Source organism: Passer domesticus, chromosome 5 (assembly GCF_036417665.1).
Source record: "Passer domesticus isolate bPasDom1 chromosome 5, bPasDom1.hap1, whole genome shotgun sequence".
Classification (NCBI taxonomy): Eukaryota; Metazoa; Chordata; class Aves; order Passeriformes; family Passeridae; genus Passer; species Passer domesticus.
The window spans coordinates 51,953,316-51,962,468 of NC_087478.1; positions in this window are offsets into that span (position 1 = coordinate 51,953,316).

Consider the following 9,153-nt stretch of genomic DNA (forward strand, 5'->3'; position numbering starts at 1 on the left):
GCACTATTTATACAGCCCTGAGCTCTCATTCCCTATTGACAGAGGATAAGGATGATCTTTGGGCAACCTAATTCTCTAAGATACAATCAAGGTCCACATGATCTATCATTGCTTGAGTAATGCTGGCACCGAGCTAAGCCCTAATTGAATGACAAGGTCATTTTTGCTCAGCTAATGTATATTTTTTAAAAATAACTTCATGCATGACTCTTGCATGAAATTATTAGCCTGTATTTTTTTAAGACTTTTTTGGGTAGATTTTAAAGCATATAAACATTAAGACATTGTGCAACTGTAAGTGTTTTTACATTAAATTTTTGAGATAAATGAAGATATGTGAAACTGTTCTCCATTGATCTGCTTGTGGAGAAGGAAATATTAAAATGTCCAAGCTCTCCATTCAGCTACAGTGGCAGCTACAAAGCTTGGGATACTGTGCTCTAAAGCGTCTGAGGTTGGAAACCTCAAAATTTTTAAAAAAACCCTGACAAAATTTTTAAAAAGCAACACTCTCTGGGTTTTTTTATTTATAGATAAAACCCTCACAAGCATAGTAAACATTCTGTATGAGGTCAGCAGGTATCCTAAATAAATAATTAGGCATAACAGGAGAGGTAGTGCAGGGGCAGCTCTGGTGTGCACGGTGGTGTTACCCTGAGCCTCGACCAGCACAGCATAGACATGCTGGTAGCTGCTGCTCCTGAAGTACCTCACAGTGTGGTTTCTGTTCCTGTCACCATCCATCTTTAACAATAAGTGGTGTCACAGGCAAGCAGCACTGTTTAAAACAGAGCTTAATAACACCTGTTGAGAAGTTTTGAGCTAAGGCTACAGTTTTTGATAATTTCGTGGCCAAGTTTGCATACCCAATTTAAAGTCCCACGAGCCCAAATATTCCAAAAACCTTGATCTTTTTTCCCCTATTTTCTTCATACTATAGTAGATCTGTCCATGGCTGACAGCATTTTGGCACCAAGTACCAAGCTCACTTGTGAAGCACATTGCTACCTCATTCTGAAGGAAAACAATTCAACACAGAGCTCTTCCAAAAGCACCTTTTGTTCTCCTCAGAAGTCTATGATATGACCTCATAGCTCCGTTCAGAAGCCATGGACAAAGACCCATAATGTCACCGTGATATTTTCTGAAAAAATGCCTTTGCCAGGATTTCTTCTCCTGGGAAGCTGAGAAGCCTCAGAGAAAAATGAAAACAATAATTATTGATTGCTTCTCCTGCTTTTGCTGCTTTGGAATGTGGTCTGGAGATTGTTTACCAACTGGTCATTGTTTGATTGGTCTCATGTGAATTGTTTTAACTTAATGACCAATCATGTCCAGCTGTGTCGGACTCTGGAGGAGAGTCAGGAGTTTTCATTATCATTCTTTGTAGCCTTCTGTCTGTATTCTTTCTCTATTCTTTAGTATAGTTTAGTATAGCAGTCTTTGATATTACATAAGATCATAAAATAATAAATTAGCCTTCTAAGAACATGGAGTCAGATTCAATCATTCCTCCTTCGTCCTGGGAACCCCAAAACTACCACACCATAAGACTTTACACAAACAGACCAAGGTACAGGGCAAAGAACCCATAATAAACTGGGGAAATGAAAAGAGCTGATTATCTTTCTCAGGAAAAATGGAGATGGTTATGTGTACTACAGAAAAAACCACTTTGAGGGAAACCATTCTCTGCAGGTCTACTAGTGATTAATTCTGTAGGAATCAAGGTCCACATCACAAATATTATTGCGACCAATAAACATCAAGAAAAATCTACAGATAGCAAAATTACTGCTGTATATGGGTGCAGAACCTGTCACTGCCTTGGCAACCTGCAGATCCAGCACTCTGGGACAAATGTGTCCTTCTGCCTTGCCTTGGGCTTCCTGAGTGTAGGTAAGAAGTACATGAAAGATATACAACCAGTGCCATGCTGCTGTTTAATTTGAAGCTTGTTGTCTGTCCTGCCTGCTCTCAGCCATGGAATGCTGTTGTACTGCACTGAGGGCCTGATGCTGAATTTACACCAGGTGAAAGACATACAATTCTGCTGCAAATTGTTCTAAAAAACAACTTATAGTCATGGAATTATAAATAAATTCATTAGATTGGGTTCTAGGCTTTCTCTTAAAGGCTATATGAGCTCTGACACACATGTTTAAAACTAAAATTTCATAGGTAGTATTTTCAGTCATCTTTACTTTTCCAAAATACCCAGACAATAGCTGACCCTGCTTTGTGAAGGAGGCTGCTGCTCAGAGATCTCCTAAAGTCCTCTCTGACTTGAATCCTCCTGTGATCCTGTAATTAAGAATTACTTGAGAACTGTGAGTTCTTAAATCCAGCTTAATTAGTTTGAATAAGCCTCATGTCTACTTTAAAAGCATTCAGGTCTGTCTGTCCTACTTCAAAGTGCACAAATGAATGCTCAGCAGTAGGCTGCACCTGTAACAGCTACTGACATGGCAGCACTGAAAAAGGTAGCACTTCTTCTTTTGCTACTTTTGAAGCTGCTAGAGAAGATGTTCCTAAATATTCAGATGCTTTATCCATTCTGCAGACCCTCTCTAAGCCCAGCTGATGGCAACATGAAATTCCTCTTGGCATACATTTCCCCTTGCATTTATGAGCCTTTACACAATCCTTGCAAATGGCCCTGCTGAATGCTTCCTGTGGACTTCGAGCCACGCACAAACTGCTGCTCTCATTCCCCAGGAGAGAGAAAAGAAGAAGTAAAAACAAAACAAGAAAGAAGAAATGCCCTTCAGAAAATTACCTGTGTTCCTGAATCTGATACCTGGCTTTTAGATTAGAGACTGACGCAAGTTTCAAAGATAAAAACTGCTAGGAAATGTAAGCTTCCAATTCAAGAACAGCCCCCAGCTCCTTGCCAAAGATTTTACTGTCTTGTTCAGAATCATTCTTCTACAAACATGAAGAAATACAGGGTTCTGAGCAACCTGATCTAGTTGAAGATGTTCCTGCTCATTGCAGGGCAGACTTGGACTAGATGACTTATAAAGGTCCCTTTCAATCCTAACAATTCTACAAAATATATCTCTCCAACTATTAAAACATGCCCTCTGAAAGGCCATCTTCCTTCTAATTACAAAGCAGGGAATTTAATAGTTCTCTTAGTTGATTCAGGGCACCCAAAGGAGCCAAGGAACCAGACCTTCAGCTCCACATGGTTGCACATGAGAGCTGGGGTTCTCCTCCTGCCCAGGCACCCTGTCAGACTCTTCCAGACAGGGTACCCAGATCAATAGGGCTGCAGTTTGAGGCTGAGCATCTGGCCCACATTGATTTAACTTTATCAACTAGTTGGATCTGGCTAATATTAGAGACTAATAAAACTCATCTGTTTTGGAAATAAAGGTGAGCCAACAGTTAAATCTGCCATCAGTAAAATAATAATAATAACCAAAAAAAAAAAATATTAGAGGAAGCCTGAGAATGATTAATGCTGGGCCCAAACTAATCAGAAAACAAATACTTCTCAAAGCTACCATCAAGAAGAAGAGATCAGAGCCAACATTTTGATGCATGATGATGTAGAAATAACTCTGACTGAGAAATATAATGCTGGAATCAATTTTATCCTATAGCGCAAACAATAAAAATCACAAGCCAAAGTCTACCCTGGATGTACACATGGGTGTCCCACTGGTTCCAGTCCTAGCCACACACATGCATCTGAGGGTGGATTTTGGAACCCAGGTCTTTAATCCACAACCTCTACTAAGCTCAAATATTTTGTGCACTAAGGATGAAGGTTGCACAGCTGTAACTGAGAACAGAATTTGGCCTGTTTATTGTAAGTACTGTGTCTGAAGTGAAATTTTTCTCCTACTAAAAAGCCAAACTTTTTAGGGTTATGAAAATTTATAAGTAGCATATCGTAAAAATCTTCCAGTCTGCAATATAAAATACACCCTGGAAAACTACTTAAATGAATAGAATCCATCTTCCAGAGTCAGGAAATGATCCTTTGTAGCATAAAAATGAGAAAAGTGTAGAATAAAAATGAGGAAAGGCCCTTTCACTTTCTTTGTCTCTGGACTGGACTGATGTTTCCTCTAGGTTTTTGACTTTCAAGTCCTTCACTACCCTTCTATTCAACATGTACTGTCTCTGAAAACATCTGACCCTTTGTTCAAACACAATTTTACTGCATCTGTTTCTCCCCTCTTTGCTTTGGCTCGCAACACTAGGAGGATAGATAAATAACCAACGATGTCAGAAACCTACATCATAAATCATTGGGAAATTGAAGTAATTTGAATAGTCTTGCTGAGTTCCGATACACATTAAGTGTGTGTGCAGCTTTTGGGAAGGCTGTGTGCAATTGCAAGTCATTAACCTGAGGTGCATCCCACATCTCACATGGAGCTCTGCAGAGCCTGACCCGATGCTGCCGACCTTCAGGGAGTGTTCTCCAGAGTTCATGGCTCACATACTCAATGCTTAAATCCACGTGGAAAATCAAGCAGATTGTGTTTTTCTTAAGAATTCTATGCCAGTGTTTAGAAAACATGAATTATCATGAAAATTGTTAGCAAAACAAAGAGAGGATTTCCAGGGGACCACATACATGTAGGTCTTTGCACAAGTTCTGCATTTGTTTAGGGTCATTGGGAAATTCTAGTTTTTATGAGCCAAGCTTTCCAAAGGAACATTTAGGACAAGTATTGCAATTAAAAATCAATGGAAACAAGGTGTCCAACCTCCAGTTCTGCTCTCTAGAATTTTTGTGAGGATTTAGAAATACTATTATTAACAACACTAAGGAGACCCAAATCCCTGGCTGCTGGGACTGTGAGTGCACACTCTTCAGTGGTCAGCTTCTGGTCAGGTCAGCAGGGAACTCTTCAAACCTGTGGTGGTCATGGAGTGTTCTCAGCCGTGTAGGGGAGAGATCACTTTCAGCCAAACCAGGCACTTCAACCCTGCCAGAGCTTCCACCATGCAACTCTGTAAAAGTATCCTGAAGGATATAATTATCATAACCTTTAACAGGCCTAATGACAGGCCAATAGAGACTCCCACTGGCAAAGCACTCAACCTCTGAGACCATCCTCCAGACAGCTGGCTCCCATCTTTGCATCCTACATCTTGGCCATGAGTAGACTTGCAAACTTTAAGAAAATCCCACTGGCGCTGGGGGAAGCTTTGCATTTGTTTCAGCACAGTGGCATTTTAAAAAGGGGCCAATTTACTGTTCTGAGCAGGTTTGAATTTATGTGCAAGGAAAGAACTACTCCGGTACCATAAGATACCATCCACCAAAAAAACACAGGAACAATCAGCAGCTTGGGAGAAGGCTTTTCCCAACAAATAACTTATCTGCCATGGATGCTGGCTCCACCTTTCTTCCAGATTCAGACACACAAACTGTAACACAAAAATCATGAGTATACACATATTTTTGATCAAAGATTCATTTGCTTCAAAACACTGGATGTCTCAGTGACAATCACATCTGACTGTTGAAGCTGTAGCCAATTGTCTTGGGAAGCACTGATAGATGTGTTGAAGAACAGTCATGACAAATCTGTCAGCACATCCTGGATTTGCCCATTACAGTATTTCTTTCTTCTTTAAAGAGTAGGAGAAAACTAATTTCCGAAGTAGACTGTGGTGAGCATCTCTTTATGGAAGAAGAAAACACAGGATAAATGACAGGTCAGCTCTTGGGCTGGAAATGTGAGAAGTTACAAATAGTATAACCTTTGATCAAATGACCAGTGTTTGTAAAAATAAGGATCTGTATACATTGTTCTTTCTGTCTCAGTGTCCTGAACTGGACTGCAAGTGGAATGTCAGCTTAGGCAACTGCATGAACCTTTTCTGGGGTCAAGTTCTAGGAAGTTGAGAGACAAGAAATGTAGCAAGTAAAGAAAAGTTAAACACAGCTGAGTCTTTCACTCCTTTCATCCCTATATCCATGTCTGTACAGAGGTATCAATTCATAGTAGACTGATTTTACACTGACGAAATTTCAAGCAAACCTGAATGAAGGAATCATTCTTCTTGCAAACCAAATCTTTCCATCATTTGACCCTGACTGTGCTCCCAACCAAGACTGCAGAAAATACACAGAAAGCACCACTTCCTTTGCTGAAGGCCTGTGCAAATATTTCTGATAAATTTATTTCACACTGCCCCGTGTAATGGATTGTTCAAGTACCTTGGTGAGGCTTCTGAAAGGACTGACTGTCATCAGTTGATACACCAGGCCTGTGTGCATACAAGGTTGCCACAGAAGAGGCAAAAAGCTAAAATAGACACCACAGTATCTGAAGAAAGATGGCCGTTTCTTATCGGACCCATTAAAATTCCATTCTTGAAGAGAGAGCGGGCTGAATTGTCCCCTGGAATTTGCAGTTGTCACTCAGAGTAGTGTGGGATTCAATAAAATGGTAAATACACCGGGAAGTGCCAAATACTTTTTTTATTACAGTGCTGTATGGCTGACTATTCTCTAGTTGATGCTGCATGACAACATTTCACTGATAAGAGTAATTGTGAGGGCTGACTGACCTTGGTCGGGTGGATTTCCTTCTGCTTCCTGGAAGAAGGATTTTGGATGGAAAACATGACTTGCCTTGTTTGAATTACCTGAGTAAACCGAGCCTTGTAAACAAACTTAGGTGAGGCCTTCTCTGGAAGGCTTTGTAAATCTTGTAAATCACAAGAAGCTGAGGAATATGCATTCCTGGCTCTGATAGAAACTAAGAAAAAAGAGAAAATACACAGCTGGAACTTCAAACCTCTGTTACTTTCATTTTACTCATTGCACAAATGAGACATGAGCCTCTCTAATTATGTGAGTAGACTGTGGCAAGACAGAGAAGAGCAGAGGCTGAACATCCAACTTTTTGTTTCTTTGACATTGGGAAACTTTCTCCAGAAACACTCAAGCTAAATTTGACTCAGTCATATCAGCTGAAGGAAAAACTTGGTCCTTATTTTGATTTTTACTATTCAGACATTGACTAACATAATATTGTTTAGCAGGACCTTCAACATTAATATACACACATGTGGAAAGGCTCTACTCTTTGGATACTTAGATAAAGATACCATATTTTTCCTCCTGGAAAGGTGTTAAAATTTTTTTTCAAATGCACTTTTCAAATAATCAGGCTTTTAGAAAAGAGATTCAAATGTCTCTGCATATTGGTGAGTGACAAAAACATAGTCAAGATGTTTTAAGATAGTTTTTATCCTTCCAAATTCATTGCCAGCCTGTTTTTGTGACTGGACTCAGTTGACTCTGAACTTCTCACCCATTACCAGAAGTTTTCCTTACTATGCTGAAGATAGCTTTTCTTTATGGATTACATTTCTGCAAGGTGTGAGATATTCTACAAACACATCCTTTTGCTGCACTGAAAAAAGGTGCCATTTATTCAGCAACAATAACTTGCATTGCTGCATGATGAGGGAACGTGTTTTTCAGAATAGATATTTTCCCGATCTTGCTGAGTTTTTTTAACATCCAAATTGTCAGAACACAGCCAACATACTAAGAAGCAGAATAGTAATAAAAAAACTTTCCCACCTGTGTGCTAATAAAGTTAAATCAAAATCCTATGAAGGTTTGCCAACATTTCTTGCAGATTTCTACCAGTTTTCCTACCAATATACAGCACCTTACCAAAAAACCAGCTATGCCCATTGCTCTTTAAATGAACTTAGAGATCTTCTATATACAAGCTATATAAATATTTTATTTACTTCCATTGTTCTCTGGGACTTCTCCAATATTAACATCAGGGCTGGTATTAGTCAGGTTTGAGGGAGCATCAACACTGAACCTTCATATGGTTCCTGTTTACTGGAGAGCCGGAAGACACATTACATGATGTGTCCCAGATGTTAAGAAGGAGATGTCCACAGATGTAACAGATTCGGTGCACGCTCTCCATAAATCCACAGGGTTAAACACCAAACCTACTTTGGTGTGTGTGCACCAGGTCACCGGTTTTAGAATGGCAATTAAGGTCTCAAATATCACTAACTGCAATACATGTTAGTCACAGTGGAAGAGGGAAAGACTTTCCAGCATAAGCTGTATGCTTTGTAAGACACTGAAGGAAAACAGAAGACAGGTTTGGCTTAGGTTGAGGACAATATACCCCTAGTGTGTAGACACTCTGGTACATGGGTGATGTCACCTCTTTGAAATCTGATTTGAGTTGTTCTAAATGAATGACGACCATAATCACGATGAGCTGGCAGCTAATCCAAATCAGTGGAATATGCATTTAGAGAGAGGCAGGGCAATTACACAGTACAAAGATCCTTGCATGGCACAACATAGTTTATGAACAGCTGGTAGATAATAGCTTTTTAAAATAAACACTGTCTAAAGGCACAATCCAGATCCCATGCAGCTCTTTGAATCTCAGTGGTTGCTGTTTTATTTTCCCTGCCAGTTGCAGCTAGAGGCTCAGCAGGATGGCAACAAATTGCTGGTTGCAATTAGAGAAGCCCAGTGAGGCGGCACTCTCGATTAGTAGGTGACCTCTCTAGCTACTACGTTTGCTTTAAACATCTCAGCAGAAAGTGTGTAACCCCCCAGAACATTATCAGGACTCAGAGAGGTGGGAGGGATTTTTCTCTGTGAATTACTTTTCAGGTCTAAGTATGCATCATCTAAGAGATTGTCATTTTATTATGGGCTGCAGGGTGATCTTTGCTCATAAGCCCTGTGACTAAACTTTGTTTTGACATCTCCCCTCTGAACATAGTTTATCTGAGATGAAGGAATCCATCAGCAGTACAGCTAGTCAGGTGAACTTCTTACATTGATCTGGATGGATGAGAGTTAAGTATCTGAAGTTCAGCCGCTTCTGTAGATGTCAACACCAGCTGAGCCCCACAACAGGACCAGCTTTTGCCCTCAGACAGGACCTCACTTTTTGCATTACAGAGAAGCACAGGCAAAAGGAGAAAACATGCTGCATTAAATTAAATGAAATCCCATCATTCCAGCTGCACAAAATTCAGGCCCTCAAGTTTTTTCCAAGTACGGATATTAATAGCAAAGACCAGTATTTTTGATGCAACTCTTTTTATGTAGAACAATATAGAGTCTGCTCTCATAAACACAGTAGGACACAAACCACTGGAGGCAACATT